The following is a 22,942-nucleotide window of genomic DNA, read 5'->3' as shown; positions in this document are numbered from 1 at the left end:
ATATGGAGTCCTTTGTGATGAAAGGAATTCTATAAATATAAATCAATTATTTTTGGAGTAGCTTGAAAAATTAAATCGTGACAGACAAATCTTATTCAAACAGTTTTCTAAGTGGCATGATTTTGGGCCAGTCAAAATGTCTACAGAATTAATTTTGTCTCTGGGAAAAGAGGCAGAAAAGATCCAATGCACTCCCATGTGCTTGGCTTTTTCAGTCTGTTGTGGGATCAACCAGCTGGGTCAACAGCAGACTTTTGCCAGGAAAAGGATCAGTGCTCTGGTGTCTGATACCCATCTACCAAAACAGAAAGCCACAGGTGATAAAGCAAAAACACACATTTTATCACAGGATGGAGTATTGGAAGTAAATAGAAGGTGTCGTGAAAGAACAGCCTGGGCAGCAAAAGAAAAGGAGAACCAGTTGCCAGTACAAGAGTGTGAGTCATAGTGAACACGTAAATGACTAAGAAGGGGGTATCATCCCACTATAAACACAGCAAGCACAGGGATGACAGTACTGTAAACATGTAACAAAGTTTGCAAAACTCAGCATTTGGGAATTTCTGCTCAAAAATGCAGAATGATACATGTGCTTTTCTCCTTCCCAGATACTACAATCACTGAATTATTGTTCTAGCAAATTTCTGCATGAGAAACTGTCATACTTCCAGTCTGCTCTGATTACATTCCCAGAAGTCCAAAATTTTGTACAACTGGCACAGAGAAAAACTGAAAAGATGATAAGAATTGAGTAATTCTCTGCATTTCTAAATTAAAATATTTGCAACCCCTCCAGCAGCAAGCAAACTCATGGTTGTATTTTCCATCTTCTTCCTTCTACGAAGCACTACAATTTATTACAACTTTCTTCCTCACATTTCATAGAATCACTAAGGTCCTCTAAGATCATCCAGTCCAAGCACCACCCCATCCCCACTATACTCCTCAATGCCACATCCACACAGTTCTTGAACACCCCCAGGGACAGTGAGTCCACCACCTCCCTGGGCAGCCTGTGCCACTGCCTCACCATCTGGCTGAGAAGTTTTTCCTAATAACCAACCTGAACCTCCCCCTTTCATAGCTGGACTAAATATTTTCCAGCAAAGAATGCTCACTGTGAAAGTTAAATATGCAAGAATATCCAAATTAACAGAGACACTTGCAATAAAGATCTTATTAAGATGTCAAAATTGTTTCAGGATTACAGAACAACTTACAGAACCACAAGGACTTTGCACTCCCTCTTTCTGATCAGTGTTTGGTCGCTGCTTGGGAGATACAGGGAATACGCATTTAAGATTTGCAAACTTAGAGACACCTGTTAATGCCTAACAAACTGCAGTCATTGATGGCTAGAACACAGCAAGAAGGAAGCAGTGACATGAGTTGAGAGGATTCAGGACTCACAGACAGATGAAGCTGTTTCCCACCTGTAGGGCTAAGCCTGGCACGGACAACAGTCCGCATTAAGCTGGCGCTGAGCTGAGCTCCTGCCTGGTTGTGCGAATACCCTGCTTCCAGTCTCGGGTGAAGCTGGTCTGTCAGTCCAGACCTGGAAGAGAAAAGGACTCTTAACACCCCACAGTGTGAAAGAATTGCTGGGTACATGGGTAGGAGTGGCCTCCTTGGGGAGTCAAAGCAGCCAGCTCAAAAAACTGAGCAATCATGCAAATAAACAAAGTAGACCACTGATTAAAATAAATAATAGAAAAAAATAAGAAGGAATGGGGCAGGTTATTGCTAGTGTTCCTCCACAGCAGATTTGGGGCAACCTGTTGAGATAATTTACTGATAAGGTATCATGCATAACAAGGTAACGGTTTGTCTACATTCCCACATTACTCAAGTTTTAAAGCTAGAAGTTCACTGTAAACAGCTGCAGAAAGATCTGCCATAAAATGCCAGATAAAATGGAAGATAAAGTTCAAGGTCAATAAATGCAAAACAAATCATAGATAAAAACTGCAGTAATTGTGCATGCTCAGTGGTACACTAATCAGATAAACTTTCCTAAGATAGAGGCATGTCAGAGTTGATCTAAAAAGTCAACAAATTAAAGCTAAAAAGAAAGCAGAACAAGAGATATTGCTGTGCCACCACAAAAATGTAACATGCCATTGCACCCTAAAAACCAGCTGTTGTTCTGGTCTCAGAAAGGATCCAAGAATGGCTAGAAAGGGTTCCAAAATGGATAATGAAATCAACTGAAGGAAACAACTGCTTTCTGTTCAGAAGTCACAGACAGAGCTTCTGAACCGTGGTAAAGGAATGACAGAAAAGGTTACATGGGAGAAGATCTCAGATGGCACAAAGTAGAGGAATAAACCGGTTACGACTTGCTGACCCTCAGAATACAGGAACCAGAAGCTATCATGTTAAATGCTCAGTGTGAGAACTGGAAACAACAGACCAAGAATACATGCTGTATACACACAGACACTCTGTGCTATGTATACCAAAAATTTGTATGGATGCAACATGTAGTTGTACAACTCATACAGGACAAAAGATGAAGGGCTAGGGTAGTAAGGAAAGATGCTTTGACCAGCTTGGAGAACCTCCAAGATGAGGATTCCCTAGAAGCTGCAAAGATATTGTTGTACATTTGTCCTGTCTTTATCCTCTTCCTTGCCTGGGTGCTGACTGCTCCCATGTGAGATTGAGGGTGGTAAATCCAAGCCAATCTCTGGGGTGTTACCGGGTGCATTTGTGGTTCAAGCACAACCAGCTACAAACGACGGCAGAAAGCCATCCAATATGGCGCCGTACAGCATTTAGGGTGAAAACAGAGATTAAGAAGCCAGATCTATAAGAAGAAAGCAAGTTTAAGGGGATGTGAGCAGATGGACACTCAATTTTGATACACAGTTTGAGACTGCAGCCAAATCACAAGTGTGGCAGAGATGGAGTGCTCATCCAGACATGAAAACAAACGCCTACATGGGTTCCCTGCTGGGTACGAACAGAAAACAGAGCTGGGAGAGAGCTGCTTGGAGGAGACAAAAATGGGAGCACACAGTCTGCACTTCTGCTCTCCTAAGGAAATTATTCAGTGAAACATTATTGAAACTGTCAGAAATGGACTTGAAGTGGGGACTTGCTTCTTAATTCAGATCAGAATGGCGGGAGTGAAGCCAGAAAATCAGGAGTTTGACAGACCTTCACTGAAGTCAATATCCTTTAGTGCTGACATCCCTAAATTGCCTACTGTAAAAAAAATAAAAATAAAAATAAAAATAAAAATAAAAATCAGTACACCTGTGTCAGGTTTCACCTATTGTGCACAGTCTGACTGGGTTTATTTTCTTTCACCAAAAGAAAAAGCAAATCCAAAACAAAACCAACAACTGAATGACCACACAAAGAACAGCCTACCCTGAAAACTGTCTCCAAATGGCCCCTCAGCAGAAGAAATCTGAGCTTTGTTTCTCTAGTTATTTATGATGCTGGCAGAATTACATTACTGAAGATGAGAGTAAAAATACATATTTAAGCATTGCATTTTACTGCATTCCTATCACCAAATGTCTGTGCTGGAGCTGTCTCTGGTAGCCCAAGGACCTGTGTTGGCCACATTTCTAGAGCTACCTTCCACTCAGCTTGCAGGCTTTGGAAGCTAACTCACTCCTGCTCTCTAATTTTTGTCTCATCACCTGGCTTGTTGACTTGCGGTTGCAAGTCCTCTGGGGCAGGGCTCATTTGTCTCTGCACAGTGCCTGCTGGGCTTAGTGTAGGTCTCTAGGTGCCACCGTACCATGAATGATGTGTAATAATAATTTTGTATTTGATCAACTGCGTCGTAATGGCTTTTTTTTTCTACTGGGCTTTAAACTTTTTTCATTTGATTGCTTCTTTGCCCTAATTTCAAAGATGGAAAAGAATAGATTTTCTGAAAAACAATCCCAAACGTCTTATCTTGCTGATCTGCAATTCAATATAATGATCCTTTCTTTTTGATGATTTTTTTCCCTTTCACATTTGAATAATATCATTTGTGTGATGTTACTCAATCTTTCTGTTTTAATTTGAAATCCTATTTTTAATCAATTAGGAAAAATGACCTAATTAAGGGATAATTTAGGCCAGCAACTTAAACATTGTTCTATAAAGTAGCTGCATTTAATGGGAAATGTGCTCAACTACTGTATTGTAGTAGCAAGTAATTTGGAAGAATCAGCCAATGGGATCCTCTGGCTGCACTTCAGAAGGGACAGTGGCAAAGCCCACGTCCAGAGCAGTTTGATGGCCTGAGCTTTTATTAATAGCTTTGGTCCAGGTTACTGCATCCCCTCATTATACCAGAGACTACCGCACAATGAGTGACAGTGTCGGGTTCGGCCAAATTACCCTGAAGTGATGGGCAAAAAGCTCCAATAGAGCCCAGGGTGGAGGACATGACTTGTCAGGACTTTCCCAACAAGGCCTATGTGCCACAGAAGGCTGTCGAATGACTCACAATCCATTTTTTGGGAAAGCAATTCTGTTTTGGTATGCAGAGGAGACGCTACAGCCAGCAGCCATCTCCCCATCAGTGCTCTGCACTGGAGCAGTGCCACAGTGCAACTGCTGGTAGCATCTGAAAGAAGAACATGCACTCCTCCTGACATCTGTGTGCTGTCTTGCCCACACTTCATTCTCACTGTGGCTTTCAGCACTGTGTACTTTTGCTAGCAGAGTGGAAGAAACACTTGTTGCTCTGCCCTGAGCATCAACAAACAGACTCTTGAGGAACAGTAACCAACTAAGGTTGCTTTACTGCAGAGCCAGTATTGCCGGACAAACTTATCAGCACATCATTTATTCATGCAGGCTCAGACTTTTTCCTCAGAAAACAGCTCTCCGGGGAACACTTCACAAAGGCCTATCCAATGTACTGACAGAGCCCTCGCTGCATGTTTCTGCTTCGTGACAAAGAGCATCAGCATTGTATTCTGGTAAAAAAAAGATACCTGGAGAATAATTGCAGGCTCTGATCATTTCAGTTTTAGACTAATAATTTTTGAGACTAAATTTTGCGTCAGCCCTCTCTTTAGTTTTTGAACCTTATTGGTGAAGTCTGAGCCTCAGAGAAGCATTGCTACTACTGTGTGAGATGCTGGCAGGAGCCCAGGCACCTTTGCAATACTGCAGAGTGGACACTTCCAAGGAGGGGACAGAAGCTGGGTGGCAGGGCAGTTTAGTCCCCGGCTACCCAGGCCTTACTTCAGTCTCACATGGCAGAGCAAAGCAAGGCGTGACAGCCATGGGACATTCTCTGAAGCCGAGCTGTTAGCAAGGCCAGTGCTCTGCATATCACCTCTAAAATAAAGTGTGCCTGGATAAAAGGACTCATGGCTTCTGTAGTCAAATATTGAGTTCCCTGGGAGATCTATGTGAGCTGAGTGAGCCTCCCTCTCCTTCCTCTAAGTCAATAGTAGCAATGCATTATCAGATTGTCTATTTTCCCAGATACATTAAATCTAGTTTGACAAAGGTGAAAATGTTAGCTGTTTGCAGCCTGACAGAGTTGGCAAAATTCAAGACTCTTCAAAAGTATCAGCTTTGATTTAAAATTGTGTCATGCTTCAGGAGAGCGGCTGTGTGTTCACCTAACTTGGTGGGCTCTGCAGTGACAGCTTCATTGCATCCTGCAGGCAGCCTGAGCTCTGCAAAGGGCAGTGCAGGCTCCCCATCTCACTGAGCCGTGCTTATGTATGAAACATGGCTCTACCAACAAGATCTTTAGGTTTTCAGAGGAATTCAGTACAGGGCACATCCTGCGCTAATTCATCTTACACAGGTGGGCTGAATTGTCCTTTCTTTGGGAGGTGTCGACTTCCCTACCCTTGGTAACCAACATGCATCGACTGCAGGATGCACTCTGACATGTCAACAAAAGGCTGTTCACGCAAATTCCACCTAAAGGCAGCCAAGGCAGAGCCTGCTGGATGCATAAAGTACAGATACAAGAAGGAGACTGCAATCAATATCTGTTTGCCTTAAACCCGAACGTAAACATAGCAAAACAGACTAACCCAGGCTGTGCGTTTGCAGTTTGTACCATATCACCACTGCCAGTAACAGCCAGCAACACGCTAAGACTTTGCAATGCAGCTGAGCAGGAGTTATTATATTAAACTATATGGAACTGCAAAAGAGAAGACTGGAGACATGGATTATAACAAACTAATTCTGGGAGGAGGTGAGATTCCCATTCCTTCATTTTGGGGGCACGCGCAAAAAAGCTCCAACGGGTGAATGCATAAAATGCTGTGCGCTGCTGTTCCATCTTCCCTTCCCACCACAAGGACCCAAGCCCTGCAGACCTCAAGAGCAGCAGCTTCAGTCTCATGGCATTCTATGAGCACCACTAATTTTTGAGAAAGACTGTTTAAGACTACTTGTTTGCGGAGATAATGATTGATAGTGATTAAGCGCAAACCATTGGCAATGTGCATTTGTTAATGAACGTCAATCTAGTAAAGTGCTGAAGTTTGAAACTTGCTTGATTTATCAGAGGGTTGAACACTCCCATCACAGCAACCCCTTATTTCCTAAAAGAAATGTGTTTACGATACACATGTATTCATTTGCAGCAAACTGCTATGTTTCCAATGTCCCACAGAGAATTCAGTACACAAACCCCACTGAAATTCAGGAAAAATTTAATTCCCAAACCTGTCCATGTTCCTTCCAAATACATCAAACCAGAGCCCTACTGCAGTTTCAGCAAGCCTGGCAGCCTGACTTCATGATCAACTCAAAACCCATGAATTAGATGTGGGGATCACAGATCCTGTTGGATTGTAAGTCCCACTGTTGCAGGACACAGCCTGTGGATTAAGGTTTCTTCTATCAACTTTAGAGGTCAAGGTTTTACATTAAGGGAAGGGAGAGAAAGCTCTGCCTTTGCAGGGATCTGGGCTGCATTGGAAACTACGATAGATAGAAAATGCAGTTGTGTTACCAAATTCACACCCATTGCCTTGCACCCCAAAGCCACCACATGCAATGTAAACACAAGATGATCACCAGCAAAATAAGGAGTGGAGAGATAACACCCTTTCCTCTCTTCCCTACATTTTGGTTTTACAGGACTGCTAGCTGCAGCTCAGTACACCGGGATTTGGCAATGACCAGCCAGTGTGGCTTTAACTACAATGAGTCCTTTAAACAGTCAGCATTACTGTGTTTGTCTTGATTAACTTGTGCTAAAGCAAAGCTTTCCTAACAACCAATTAGAAACCCAGTAAAAATTACATGATACGAACTGTGTTTATGAATGCCACATTAGTGAGGTACAATGGCTGTTGTACAGTCATCTGACACACTTTCAGAAGAATCTCTAAAAGAACTGAGTACCAGCAAAGAAATAGGAAATATCTAGATGCTGAAGCCAGAGAATACCTGCTTAGAACATAGAGCTTCTTTAGTTAAGAAAAAATAACCATTTCACAAAACCGTGAAGGAAAGTAACAAATAAGAAAAATACAACGGTCCGTAATTATAAGGACAGGAAAAGCAAGTCAATTCTCCCTTTCGCCCCTGAAATCAAGGAGTTATCCCAAATGCGTGCGTAGGAGAGGACTTCATTCCTTAAAAGTAGAGGCAATCAGTGCTGACTAATCAGCACCAGGCATTACAGAGTCCACCACTGTAACCTGTGAGCACTTACAAATTGCTGTCTTGACTGAGCATAACGATATTTTACAAAATAAAAGCTATTTTCTTTAGCACACAGTGCAACAGCCTGGTTTTTCTGTTTGTTTGCTTTACATCCAGAAGGGAAGGCTGATTTTTACAGAACAGCTTTGACTTCTTAAAGTTACTTTGAAACTATTTGTTTTCAACCAGCAGCATCTAAATTGGTGTCAGAGCTGATCTTCCATTTGTTCAAATGAGAAACACTAACATCGCATCATTTTATTTCCACTTCTAAAACAAGAGCTGCTTACAGACTGTAGTGCGAACCCTAGCACTTAGGCATCCTCTACACAAGCTTCAAGCCAGTTTCTGTACAGAAACTACAGAAGGGAGCAGAAAGGCTGCATTTGTGTTGGAGGGTGAGCAGCTTTCCCTTGCAACCGAGATGCACTGCTTCTGCCCTTCTGAGATGGATGCCTGTCTGATCAGAAAGCCTGAGCTGTGCGATGGGGTCAGCAGCACAGGTGTCAGGGCCAAGGCAGGGAAATGCACTCTGAATGGCTAGTGCCACAGTGCACTGATTTAAGAGGTAAAACAAAGCCAACAGGAAATAAACCCCACTGAAAGAGGATTAGGTGGCTGGCAAGATTATCCTATAAATAGGCCTCAGTTTGCTTCCTTTTAATAGAGCCAGGGGCCAAAGAGACCCATGTTTCCAGTGCTAATAGGTCTGGATGAAGGCATTAAGACATTTACAGAGAATGGGAGGCTAAGGGATTAGAATTGATGGGAATTTACGGATCTTTTGTGAATTAGCATCAAAGGATGTCTGACTCCATGGAAAGTTCGTATAGCAGAGGTAAATGGAGATACCATTATAAAAGTTTTTCTAGTTAAAAACAATGCTGTTATTATTTAAATATAGCTTATTATACATGTATGTTAATTTCTCTCCTGAACTTTAAGATATAGAGCAGACTGAGAATTTCTATTCACTCTTGCTTATCATGGAAGCACAGGGGATATTAACTTTGGTAAGAGGATTACTGAATGCTCGGGGTCTGGGTCTTGGGTGGGACATTGTGGCACAACTGCAGCCTCCCTAGCCCATACAAATACCACATTGCAGCTGTGTGTGCTGAAGGAAGGCAGATGATAAAAAGCACACCTTATTTCAGGAAAAACAGCCTGCTAGAGGAGCAGCAACATGCTAAGTGCAGAGGGATTATGTGGCTGCAAAGCCCTGTGCGTGCCTGGCCCAAGCAGTACAATGTCCTGAGGGGTGTGCAGATGCTGAAAGCAGTTTTTGAGCCTGCAATGCTCACACTCTGTCCTGGACTAATGATCTCTGACCTGAGAACGCCTGAAATCAAAACCCAAACCAGTGCTTTTCTCCATAGGTTAAAAGCTGCAGTCCCAGGAAACGTAGTGTTCATATAATGAAAAATGCTTATCTATTTACAGCTCACTATTGTTCATATTGCTGAAGTTACTCATCATCCTTCAAGGTGCTTCACACTAACCACCAGTAGATGAGAAGCTTCAGCTCACTGTATACAGAATCATCTCCAGGACAGTAGCATCAGCAGGATTTGCCTCATCCAGCTGCCACTGAATCAGACACTCATCGTACAGGAGAAAAAACTGGGACTGACTCGGAAAGACCTTCCAATTTCCCCTGTGTTTTAGTCCAAGAGAACTCTATTACCATTAATGTGGGAGAAATGAGACCTTGTACTGAATGAGTTCAAGGACCTCTGCAGAATGAGGCAGATACTGAGCTCTGAAGAAGTGCAGCGTGGGGATTGATTCTAGATACCTTTTTGCATCCCACAAACAGCATCTTGGATTTGCCAACCAGTGTAAGACACTGACCACTGCTATCAGACAGCTGTCACCTGCTGAGCTGATTCCAGCCTGCAGCTCTTGCCCCACAAGAATACATGAAACATCGCTTCTGGCAGCAAGTTTGGGGCATCTATCTTTCTGCACTGAGGAAAGAAACCACACAGTGGGATCAGGTAACCATAAACTACAACTGCTACAGATGTTCTCCTTCCACTGAATATGACTGCACATATCGTTCTGACTGTGGCTGCACTGGAAATGTGGTTCACAACATATTCCTAATGGAAACATTCACTCATCAAGCAAAAACGGTTCATCCCAAAACAGCAGCATTTCAGTGCTGCTGTCCTACTCTGATGCTTCATCAGAGTAAAAGCTGGAGCACCTGTGTTCTCTGTGGGGGTGGGTTTCCTTTGGGGCTGTCACTTCACATCTGAGAGTAAAACCTTCCACGTATTTAAGGAAGCGAGGAGGGTATGTATGCATTTCAGATAGATGCAGTCATTCATTGAGACTAAGACAAGAATAGCTGTGGTCAGAGGATGCACAGGAAGCTTGTGGGACACGAACACCACTGGCAAAAGAAAAATCAACAGGGAAGTGGTTCTGCAGCCTGAGAAGCACTGGCAAGGCATGCTGACCTGCACACATCCTCTGCCCACTGCATACAGGCAGCTCGCTGCCAGCACATGGCCACAATAGCGCTCCAGAAGCAGCAGCTACTCACTGCCACAGCTTCCTGGCTATTACAGTGACATTATTAATCATTTCAGGACTTCATAATGTTTTGACGGACAGATAGCATGAGGTTGGATCTAATAACATCTGTTACCTCTATTCAAGTTTTGCATTATTAAATCAGATCAAAACTGGCAGAATCTCCCCTTTAGCAGATCTGATATTCCTGGGGACAGTCAAAACTGTCCAAAAGGAGCTAATGTTTATTCACCCTTTGCAAACAAATACCAAAATCCATTTGGAGGTCGCTGGAGAGGACAGCGACGTTTTCCTTTGTAAAATCAATGTAATTACTGAAAATCCTACAACAGCAAAAAAAAGAACAAGCGAACCAAAGCTTGCCGTGAGGATAAGGGCCTAACCTCTCTGCTGGCATAAAGCAACTTCGGTCTGAGGAGTTCAGAAGGAAAGCTGTGCTCAAGAGAGAACTTGATTTTGTCTATTCATATTGATTTGCATCATCTGAAGATCTACCCCTATATCCCTATAAGATTAGGAATGCATGGTGCTGTGAAGTGAACTGTATAATTCAATATTTTATCTTTCCTTCAGGCAGGCAGGCAGGAAGTATGCTCCAAGGTAAGAACTAATCAGTAGAGTTGAGAGAATAATTTACAGTGGAATAATTTACTCAATGAATTTAGCTTCTTATCTGCTCAGAGACTTCGCAGCTCTGGAAAGCAGAAGACATAATTGCAGGGTCTCTATTGCTCACAGTATCTCAGGCCGATGGCTGCATGTCAGGCTTGGCTGTGTAGGGCTGATTAATGCCAGGGCCTTTCCTCCCTGACAGGGACTGCAATTTCCTAACCAGAAGGAACTGAAGAAACCTGAAGCACCTACACCTTTCCCATGCAGACTTGGATCAGCTTTACTTTAGCCTTAGCTTCTTGTTGCAGAAAGTCATGTTGGCAACAATGCTTCATAGGCTCATAGAATCACAGAATCATTACAGTTGGAAAATGACCTCTCAGATCATCCAGTCCAAACTCTAACCCATCCCCACCATGCCCACTGATCTTGTCCTTCAGTACATCTCCACAGTTCTTTAACCCCTCCAGGTACAGTAACTCCACCATCTCTGTGGGTCTGTTGGCACACAGAGGAGAATATCAAATGCTGACAGGCAGCAGCTAAGCAGGTGATCAAAGGGTCTTCCCAGTACAAGCTGTACACTGGAGCATGTGTGTAAGAAATGAAATGACTTTTTTTTCCCAGTCTTTATATGACTCTCATGGAGAGCAAAATGAGAAAAAAAAAATTACATGTGTCTTATCACACTGCAAGGATTATCTGTCCCCTCTGAGATCACCTCCGCCTGTCACGTACACATTTTTACAAGAATTAAAACACTATTACAGCCGTAGAGCACAGATACTGTTTTGTAGCTTCCTAAGAGCCATCACATGTGGGAAACAAGCACCAATAGCCAGCAGACACTGAGTGCATCAGCATTAGCTTCTCTGGGAAGAAGTAGCATTTCTAGTGGGGCAGCCAGCACAGAAACCCCACAAACCACTGGGAAATACTGATGTCTGCGCCAGAGAGCACGACTCCCAGGAAAAGGAACACACATTGGCACCTGGCCCCAACAGGGCTGCCAGGAAGGAAGCCTCAACAACTTTCCCGTCTAGACATACCATCACCACGTGAGCCATCTCCTGCCGTCATCCCCTGGGGGCTTCCAGCAGACATGCCGGGAAGCGGCTTTCCCCGATAACAGTCTTTGGAGGAGGCGGCTTCAGCAACTCCTTGCACCATGGCAAAAACCCAAAAAGATTTTAATCATTTGGGCAGAGCCCCAGGAGAGTGTGGGGTAAAAGCCAGCTGGTTATACAGGCAGAGGGAAAGGCAGAGATACAAGGAGCTGGGATAAAAGCAGAGCAAGGCCAACTGGGTGACTACCAGTTTGCAGGGATCCTGCACCCAAGGGTTTGTTCCCTCTGTGTTTGCTCCCTATTGTGTTCCCTCTTCTGCAGGGGAAGACTGACTTAGATTCAAAGACAGCAAATTTAGAATCAAAAATAGCTCTGCTCCTTCTGCCTTTGGCATCTGACTTTTTATCTGAGTATTTGATGCTGTTTGTTTTGACTCAGAATACTAGGTTTCCTCCTCAGGAACTGGGGCCGACAGACCTATTTAATCTTTCATATTGGCCACAGTGATAACTTCTTATTAAATATTTCATGCTGTTGTACTGATAAAGAGCATAAGACAAAACTTGGCATGAATACGATTCCAAAGAGCATCTGCTTAAAAATAAAACACTTGGAAGAATCAGGAAGGAAATAAGTAGCCATGCGGCTGGAAAAAAATGATTCAAGGTAATCAGGTCAAGCCTATAATGAAGTGTTTATAAACAACAGTAAAAACACTGAATGTTTCTACTGTGCATCACCTCGTTATTTCACAAGAGCCTTCCCAATATCCATACTTGGTGGTCTATTGCTGTTCCGTGGTGCCAGTGTTTATAGGAAACTTATGTACAAGCAGCTCCCCTCTGGCAAGGGGAGTTCTAACAAGGAGTCCTAAAGAGCACAGTGGCAGCCAGCACAGTCAGCGAGATAACAACCTCAGGTGCTGGCGAGGTTCCCACAAGCTGACTGGGCTTTGGGTTGCTGTACTGTACAGAGTGGACCTATAGAATCATTAAGTCTGGAAAAGATCGCTAAGATCGTCCAGTCCAACCATCAACCCACCCCCACCATGCCCACTGACCATGTCCCTCAGTGCCACATCTCATGGTTGTTGAACACCTTCAGGGATGGTGACTGCACCACCTTCCTGGGCAGCCTGTGCCAGTGCATCACCATTCTGTCTGAAAAGGAATGTTCCCTAACAGCCAAGCTGAACACCCCCTGACACAACTTCAGGTCATGCCTTGCTGGCTGAGCACCAAAAGGAGATGCAAAACAGCTTGCTGCTCTGCTATTCAGGGGCCTTGTAGAGACCTCACCTCAGGAGCCTAGCAAAAGATTCTTTCATATGCAACACAGTGACTTTTGTCATTTGGGTATTGGCAGCTTATACATTCATTCCAGGGACCTGAATGTGGCAGTCCCTTTCTCAGACACTACATGACAATGTTAAATGCTGACATCCCACCAGTATTTATGTTTCTCATAATGTAGGCCAGTGTGTGCCCTACAAGGGCCTGCAAAGGGCTAAGCACAGCCAGCACCTGGGGTGCCAAGCACCCCTCGCACCGTGAGCTGTGATCCCCGGTGTGCAACAAACACAGCTGCTGTGTTAAAAAAAATAAATAACTTCAGACAGAGAGCTTAGAGACCTCATACTCACTGGCAAAAAAAAAAAAAATGAAAGCAGAGAAAAAGCAACCACTAAGCAATTAATTGAAAAATTATTGGCAGGCCAGGCCTCTGCCTTTAATGATAACTGATAATAGGGCCAGTCAATGCTATGCAGTGGGATAATACAAACACACCCTCTAGAGTGAAAGCGCAAAACGAGACATACTATTATCATAAATAGATTAATTAAATAGAAAGAGAGCATTAAAGAACAGGAGATTATTAGCGTGCAGGCAATAGCCTATTACAGCAGCACAGCTGATGAATGCAGGTACCAGGAATACAGCACACAAACCTGGAACCAGAGGGAAGAAAAATGTTTGGGCAGCTGCAAGGCAACAACCTCCTCCTGCAGCTCCTCACAGTGTCTGTGTGGGAGCTGCTGGCTTCAGGGCTGTGTGGCTCAGTCAAGAGCAATCTGTGGGCTGGAACCTGAAGGGCACAGGAAAGACATGGCCAAAACGTGGCCAGGCTCTTCCACCTATCTGACAGAAAGCTTCTCAGCTTGTGTTGAGAAATGACTGAAGCACGCAGCGGGGAGTTAATAAAGTTTCAGAGAGAAACACTTTGAAAAATGAGCCAGTGTCACAGTTTATCACTAATAAGAGTTTTCCTGGTGAAAATAATGCTGCTGTTCCCAACTGCAATTTGTTTGTCAACTGTACGTTTCCCATCAGTAAAAACCTTTGTTATTCAGAAATATCGATCAAAGTTCCATGTTGGGTGGTGTACAACAAGTGAAGTGTAAATACAGAATTTCCTAGAAGAAACTTCGGGAATGCTGTGTGCACAGCTGATGTGACAGTAATCATAGAATCATAGCATTGTTAAGGCCAGAAAAGATCTCTAAAGTCACCCAGCCCAATCATCAACCCATCCCCACCATGCCCACTGACCATGTCCCTCAGTGCCACATCTTCCCTCTTCTTCAACACCTCCAGGGACAGCAATCGCATCACCTCCCTGGGCAGCCAATGCCAATGCATCACCACTCTTTCTGAGTAGAGATGTTTTCTAACACCCAGATTGAATCTCCCCTGGTGCAACTTGGGGCCATTTCCTCTTGGCCTATCACAGTTACCTGGAAGCAGAGGCAGACCCCCATCTCACCACAGCCTCCTTTCCTTTCAGGCAGTTGTACAGAGCCATAAGGTCTCCCCTGAGCCTCGTCTTCTCCAGAATGAACAACCCCAGCTCCCTCAGCCGCTCCCCATAAGACTTGTGCTCCAAACCCCTCATAGTTCTGCTGCCCTTCTCTGGACACACTCCAGGGCTCAACATCTTTCTTGTAGTGAGAGGCCCCAGCTGAACATAGTACTCAAAATGCGACCTTAGTGCTGAGTACAGAGGGACATTCACTTCCCCATTAGTATACAAATGCAAGAATGTTATGCCTTTAAGGGATCTTCATCAGCCATCATTCCTCACCAATCTCCTACAAACTCATGGGGTGCTCTACAACTGGGAAATACAGATGGATTTTCTCCATGCATTTCATTTTCAGATGAAACAGTTTCATTACTTTGCAGCCAATTTAAATCAGGAAAGGTCTTGACATGCAGAGATTGTCCACAAAAGTCCCTACCCTCCCTAGGAAGTGGAAGTAGTGCCATAGGACTCCAGAGAAATTAACAATTTGGATGGTACGGAACTGGCCCTCAAACCCTGTTTCCAGCATGCCCCAACGGGAGGGGAAGTGCCCTGGCACAGCCTGTGCAAGCCTCATTCCTGGTTTAGGGGGACTTGTGCCAACGTGGAATATTCCTGTGCAGTCCACAGAAAACAGGGACTTGATTCTAGGAACAAACTTAGTGAGGCAGGTGTGATCTGTGCTAAGGGCAGGACAACGTAGTTATAATGCTGCAAATAATATTAATATTTGCACTGAAGCACAGCACAGCTCTTGGGAATTCCACTTATATTAATGGAGATCAGGCAGCTACTCTACACAGCCTTTCATTGCCCAGCACTCCTCACTAGCAGTAACCAAAGGGCTCAGCATCCTCTCCTGCCAGAATCAGGCTCTGCAATGCAGAGCCAGAGGGAAAAAAATGCATCACATTTCCCCGAAAGGTAACAAAAGACTCCCAACCCCTATACACCTGGCTTATTTCCTAATGCAGATTCAGAGCAAAATCAAGTGAAAACATGATTCTATATCTTTTATGAAACATGAATGCTTTACAAACAGTATGCTGCCACAGTCTATCATTGTTAGTGTCCCATTAGAAATACAGTAAAAAATCAGGACCCTCTTGCACGGTCTTTATGGATATGTCTACATTTACAGAGATACACACACACGTGCTCTCTTTTAAATGGATGTAACTTGGAATGTACATGGTACAGCATAAATGCCTCAAGAGTTTACCGCACACCGCAGACATACATCACACAGGCAGTTTTAATCTTCTCTTTAATTCTCTTTTTACCTTCCGCAGGATTTACGGAAAGATAGCAGAGATGCACAGTACCTCATCAGATATTTATTTATTCATTTAAAATATTAATATGGGAGTATCCCATCGCAATATTGCCAAGCGGGAAGCACCAGACAGAAGCAGAAATTTATTGCCAAGCACAATATGTGGCTGTGCAGCACATCCCTAACATCTCGCAAGGTCTTACTTCCCCACTTTTTGGAAGCTGGCTGAGGGGGAACCTTCCAGTGCTTTTTGGTCAGGCAAGGGAAATTGATTTGTGCTGATATTTGGAGAGCTTTTTGCAGCAGCTTCTGCCCAGCACAGATTCAGAACGAGACCAAGAGCTCTGCTTTCAACCCCTTCAGCCTTTGAGCGCTCACCTGGAGACATCTCCAAGCAGGAAAGCTCTGCTCAGTGGTTTGAATTCCTGCACTCTCACTGAGCCCTCCTCTGCACCTTAGAAGAATGTGAATGTTTTTGGAGAGCTGGGGAAAAGAGTGATGTTTCACCCAAAGAGGGTCTCCAGTCCAAAATTTCTCTGGAAGATGCTATTCAGTCCATGCTCCTCGTGAAGGGAACGCATTTAAAACTGGTTTTCCCCAAATAAAAGCACTCAGAATCAGCAGCCTCATTCAAAAATATCGCTCACAAACTTTAGAAAACCAGTGACTCTATGCTGCCTTGCAGCTCACCCTGGAAAGCCCAGAGAAGCTGTGGTACCCATCACCTGTATTTGCACAGTCAACCTAAGAGCACACTGGTTCCTACTCACATCTCTTCCCCAACAGCACATTTGGTGCCAGTTCAGCAAAGCTCATCACAGACCTGCACGTTGCTACCTGCAGCTCACAAAAATGAACACACCTGCAGCAGCAGAGAGGGGCACCTCCAAAAAGCAGCAGTAGCAGAAATCTGTACATACTCCATTTGAGCAGGAAACCCTTTCACCTAATTCAGTAAGCATGAGAGCAAATGTCTTTCACTCAGAAGGGGGATAGAAAACGTAGCTTTAAGCAATTAACACGATAGCAAATGTCCCTAGCATTGCCCCATATGGCGTGTAATTTAAATCATCTATCTTGTTCTCTGTAAATGCTGCTGAAATTGATACATGACAATTTTAAAGCCAACTGAAGTTTAATTAATGTAAATTGCTTCAGCATCTGAGATTTAAAATATAGGAAAAAAAAATAATTAGGATTGAATCAAACATGTCCCACTCACGCTGAGCCACACAAGGTAAAAGTGAGGAAAAATAAATTACGATGTATGTTGGAAGTGCAGCTTTTCCCCTCAGTTCAGTAACAATGGCTGGGAGATGGTTCTCATTTCTCTGTGTAAGACATGAAAGGTGTCCCTGAAGGGTGCACCCGCTTTGTGCAAATGGCACTTGCAGAGGTAAATCGGCTGGCCAAGGAAAGCTGCATTGCCCAGGGAGCCCAACTGCTCCCTTGGGTCACTGCAGCTTATCTGCTTCTGGGGCTCTGTGCTTCCCCTTTCTCTTAAATAGTTGTCACATCTGCCTGCTGTGACAGGACACCAGCCACAGAGTCTCACGACAGCGAGGCTATCGATGACCCAAGGATTTCTAACGCCAACTACCAGCCCAAGCAGAAAGTAAATGGAACTGAAAAAGTGCATCTGCTATTATAAGAACAGATCTGCAATTACAAGAGAAGGCTAAAAACCCTGCATTTGCCTGTCTAGTTATGACATTTTAATTTCAGTTCTTCCTCTGCTTCAGCACGCACATTCTCCAAAATGATACATATTTATTTATCTAGCTTTTGAGGACAGATACAGTTCCCAAAATAAAGATTGCTCTGAATGACTGAAATGTCCCATAATTGCAGTATCAGTCCTCCCACATGTACTCTAAACTATAAGTTTCTCTAATTTCCAAGGTACAACAATATGGCCTGCGGCTCCTGTTTGTAGCAGCAATAAATACCATCATAACCAGTTTCCTTTAAGAGTATGAATTTATGGGAGGGAGAATAAGAGTGGAATCAGCTCAGCAAACAAAATACTGACTTCACAACCTCCTGGCAACACATTTCTACATCTCATATTAATGAAGGTGTTGCTGCTGCAGTATCTCTTATGCGCGGCAGAATGTATTTAATTCCATATTTAATTATTATCATTAATACAGCTAAGCTTAGTGTAACAGTTTCCCTTATCTGCACAGCAAAATATGGTTCTCTGGTGAAATGTACAGCCCTTTAAATCTGTCTTGCATCAGGATTGCTTTTGATTTGAAGAGGTTTTATATGAGTGCATTGTGCTGCTGCTAATGATTAATCAGCATAGGCTGCAACCCCCCTCAAATGGCTGCAAGTTCTTAAAACTGAAATTCAAATGAAAACAGTTGCCAGGTTTGGGTTGGTTGCGATCTGTGTTTTGCTTTGGTTTTGTTTGAAACTAAAACACAGCTACGAGCTGCACAGAAACATCTCCTTTAACAACTGAAATGTTTACATTTGCCTCATTGGTTTTTGACGATATTGGCTGAATTTTGCAAGTCCACTGCTGCAATCCGAGAAGATTCAGCTTCAATACATCTGCTGTATGGGTGAAGCAGCTTTTCTAGAAAGCTGTTTAATATCTCGGGGTGATTTCAAAGCAGATGATGGTTTGGCTACAGGCATAGGCACAATGAATGCACACCTACAGAAGCAGGAATTACCACGTGCACTTGTCGTTCATTAGTGACCAGGTTTGCTCTAGCAAAATGTAGGTCATTTCGCTCCTTCTCGCTTCTCTCGCTGTCAGGTTCACAAGCAGCCATCTCCTCTGTGGCCATTTGCATTTTGCTCCAGTCCCCAGATTTCAGCGGCAAGAATATTAAGGCTGCTGATCATGTGCAGAGGAGAACAGTGTACTCCCCATTTCAAGATGAATGTAACAGCATCCATTTTTGACTAGGAAAATAATCTTGCTTAATACTGACTAGCAAACACTGACAGTTATTTATAAAGGGGAGAATAGAATGTGGAGTGGCTGTGAGCAGACAGGGCTGGCGCGAACACACGAACGTGTCCTAAATATCAGCGCTAGCACTCCTGACAGCCTTAGAAAACGAAAGCTTCAGGGTGCCAGTCCTCACTGCCAGACCATTTCTTGAAAAAGTGCATGTATGTAGGTTAGAGGCAGGGACAGCCCCCTAAGTGCACAAGACTGCCGTGCCCTCTGTTCCTATTAATAAGAACAAATCGCTGCAATGCTGAGCATTTGCCATTCATTCTGCCTGGCATGGGAGAACGAGGTGCAGCCACATGTGGTGAAGCCAGATTTCTCCCTCTTCCTCCCCCTAATCAAAACAAATTTACAAAGACAAAAGGAAGGCTTCCAGTGCTTGGTATTCACCCTTAGCCACCCATGTATCACACATAATTAGCAAGTTAAACCTACAAATTAGATGCCGTAATTTGGTAATTATGCCACAATCTGGTACTTTTTAACCTCTTTTTGCCCGAACAAAAACATTCCCCGTTCTCTTTTCCCATTGGAAAGCACAGCCCCGTTGTCTGCCCATAATGCTGTTTTCATTCTGAAGTGGAAACTCTGGGAAAGTTGGAAGTATGTGAACTTTAAGTGTTTGCTGGTTTTGTTCTGCTTAGAAAAAAATTACATTTGAAATGCCCACAAAACACAGCGAGTGTACATTTTACCTCAGTCCACGCACAATAAAAGACATAAACCATTTAAAATACAAAATCCAAAGAGGTTATTGGTTATAAAGTTCTACCAAAAAAAACCCACTTCTTTTATCCTGCTGAAACACCACTGACTCTTTCTGTGTGGCGACACCAGAGCTGTATTTATTCAGAGCTGTCAAAGCAGAGCTGTAAAGTATTTATTCACGTTAAACACACAGAGACCAGACTGAGTCTTGAAAAAATGCCTCTACCCTCTCCAAGGATCTCCCCACAACAAGCGGCGGGTTCAGTGAACCCCCCAGAAAAGAGCGTGAAGAGAATGGCGCAGTGCGGACAGCAGCAGATGAGGAGCACTGTTTGAAGGACCACTCATTTTCCCCGACTTTTTAATCAGTCCTTTGTGAGCACTTCTCAAGTCTCTCCAGTTCTAATCAGTGAGCACGGAGGAGAAGTGGATGCTGGATGTATTTCTTCCTGCATTTAAGAATCGCCCCATACACCAGAATGAAAAAATCCCAAGCTTTGATATAGGGGGATACAGGAAGCAGGAGGAAGTCTTAAAAATGACATGCCTACATTGGTAACATAAGAGCGGTGGGGTGCCAAACCCTCCTGATCTGCTTATTTCCTGCTGCATTTGCTACCAACATCATCATTACGCCTGGACTCTGACAGGGGAAGGTACTCAAGCGGGCACCTCGTTTTAAGCCCATGAGCATTCCCAGAAGGATTAACAGTGCACAGAAATATTTGGCAGTGGCGCTCACCCTCCCAGACCCCAAACGTCGATCCTCCTCGCACCCCACTGAGCTTCCCGTCAGGACGGTTTCGTTCAGCAAAGCATTCAAAACGAAATAATTGCTCTTTGGTGGCTTTGCCCTCCACACTTCCCATCAGAACACTGGGCTCTGAGGAGCTCTCGGCTCCTGTTGCAGTTACAGAGTTTAGAGAGCACTGTATGAGAAATAAGGAACACTTTTTAAATACTGCTCTTACGAGCAAATATTAACTAACCAGGCTATGGCATTTAAAACAGCTCTGGATCTACCAATATCATTAACAATCCAATTAATATTTCTAAAGTATGCTAAGTGGAAAAAGTGACGGGAAGGTTTTGCTCTTTTCATTTAAAGGCACCGTAGAAAAATGCTCGTTCATTCCTGTGATGAAATCTCTACTGGCATAAGTGAATCAAGATCACTTTTCCCAAGTCGTGGCATAAAACTCGATAAATAACTGACACCACTTTCTTTCCAACACTTTAAATGAGCTATTTCCCAAAATGTCAGAAACCACAGTAGGAGTCAAAAAAAGACAAATGATAAAGTAAGCTTTTGCCTGATTAAATTGCTTGAGAAAACACTGATAGAAAGGTTAGAAAAAAAAAAAAAGCTTCAAAGAAACATTCCACTATTTTGCAGTATACTTTTTTAGTTCCAAGTTAATGAAAATGTGCCTCTGGAAGTTATTGTTTTTTCCTTACACACTTCACTCTGATATCTTTAGATGGTTTTTAATGCCAACTTTGAAAACAGAAACAAACATGGTCATAAATAACACTGCTGTGTTCGGTTCTGCTCTGGCTTTTCCCTACAAAGCACCATGGTTTTAATCTACAGAATTACCCTTGGTTGCAGTGAGCGGCGTTAAGCAGCACGACAATGCGCAACAACGGGTGATATCTGCTGTTTCTTCTGACATGATTATCAACAACCCTATGGTAACACGAGGATAAAGAAATATCCACCCTGAAGCCAGTGGGGAAATGAACCCCACACTGAAAAGAAGCTGTTGTCTTTGATCTACGAATTACAGAAGTCTGAGCTGCTTGCTGGGGACTCTGCGATAATGTCAGGGGGAGACAATTCCGTACTTGTTTCAGAAGTATCTGAATCAGCCTCCCTGGAACTCGGTGGGTCCTGGGACCCCAAGAAGCTGCTTCCTTTTGAAAACTTTCCCCTCTACCAACTTCCATTTCCAGCAACAACATTCTCCCACGTGCTTTGATGCAGTGCAGAGAGCCGCGAAAGGATAAGCTGCTGAACGAAAATGAAATATTCAGCTGAGAAAATGCCTTTTTCAAAACCAATCCTCCTGCAAATATAGAGCAAAACTAATCATCTCCCCTTAGTTACCGGCTTCATCCTCTTTGCCACGGGCATCACTTTTCTCTCCTGTGGCTCCTGTATCCTTCTAATACTCCCAGGTCTCAACTCCCCCAGAATTTGCTGCATTTCTCCTTTGGTCTTGCTCCAGCATGTCAGAATCTCAATTTTTTTTTTTTTTTAAATTCCCAGAAAGCAGATGTAGAATGCATAAGAAAGACTAAGAGAGGCACAGATTTAATTACTCCTTATTTTGAGTGCATCAGTACTGAAACGACTTGGGAGTGTACTTCCACTAACTTAATCTGATTTTGCTGCCGTGAGCTTTTTCATCTCCACTTTTCTGCTATGCCCTTTTCACACCTATCTCTACTTCAGCCCACTGGGGAACCTGGCCAGGGCCTCCGGGCATTCCCACAGAGAGTAGGACTTACATGTTCAACCCCAACAAACTCTCACTCTTGAACCAAACTTGGCTGTGCAATGTGCCCCTTGGTGCAAACTGCGAGAAACCAGCAATCTGCTGCCTGTGTGATGGAGAAGCCCTGCTGGGAGGGAAGAGACTCCCAGACCTCATGGCTAAAACATGAAGCATGTCCGCACTGCCAGCAGCATTACCCACTGGAGATCCTGCAGAGCATGGCCTTTTGCTGGCTTGGGAAGTGCTTTTGCCTGAGGCCATTTTTTGTGGAGGCCATGTTTGCGTGCAAACCTCCACTTACAGCAACACGGGGTAGCCAAGCTGATGTTCATACAAGTGTAAACTTACAGCAAGAGGCAGAAACCGCCGGAGATGTTCCAGCGCTGCAGCCAGTCAGTGCTGTGAGCAGCCTCATCTTTTATTGAAGCCCACTCCTCAGAGGAGAGCTAAAAATTCACTCAACGCCTTTGGGAAAGTGTCTGTTTTGGCTGCAGAGAATGGTTCCCAATCACGGAAAGATAAAAACATCAAAATAAGCTAATAGGGATATGCCTTGAAATTCAGTCCCAGTGGACGGAGGGCTGGGTTTCCCAGGGACACATTAAGCATGGCTCAGGGAGTGCAGCACGCAGGCGCACTGGAGCCCAGCAGCCAGAAAGGACACTTCGAACAGGAAAGGAAAAAAAAAAGAAGAAAAAGAAAAAGAAAAAGAAAAAGAAAAAGAAAAAGAAAAAGAAAAAGAAAAAGAAAAAGAAAAAGAAAAAGAAAAAGAAAAAGAAAAAGAAAAAGAAAAAGAAAAAGAAGGAAA

General features: G+C 43.6%; 1 long non-coding RNA gene across 2 annotated transcripts in view; it reads left to right on the top strand.

Annotated features, from left to right (window-relative positions):
- LOC122156675 overlaps nucleotides 1-14,413 on the top strand; it is a 58,321-nt gene extending 43,908 nt beyond the window's left edge. For both annotated transcript variants that reach the window (XR_006167607.1, XR_006167604.1), the window contains one exon: nucleotides 9,091-14,413. This is a non-coding gene — a long non-coding RNA (uncharacterized LOC122156675). The remainder of the gene's footprint in view (nucleotides 1-9,090) is intronic.
- Nucleotides 14,414-22,942: the final 8,529 nt, after the last annotated feature.

The sequence above is a fragment of the Centrocercus urophasianus genome, unplaced genomic scaffold (genome assembly GCF_019232065.1).
Source record: "Centrocercus urophasianus isolate 14NV4802_14NV808 unplaced genomic scaffold, USGS_Curo_1.0 seq_13, whole genome shotgun sequence".
Taxonomy (NCBI): domain Eukaryota; kingdom Metazoa; phylum Chordata; class Aves; order Galliformes; family Phasianidae; genus Centrocercus; species Centrocercus urophasianus.
Note: the sequence above shows the minus strand (reverse complement) of the source record. Positions and strands in the feature narration are given on the sequence as shown.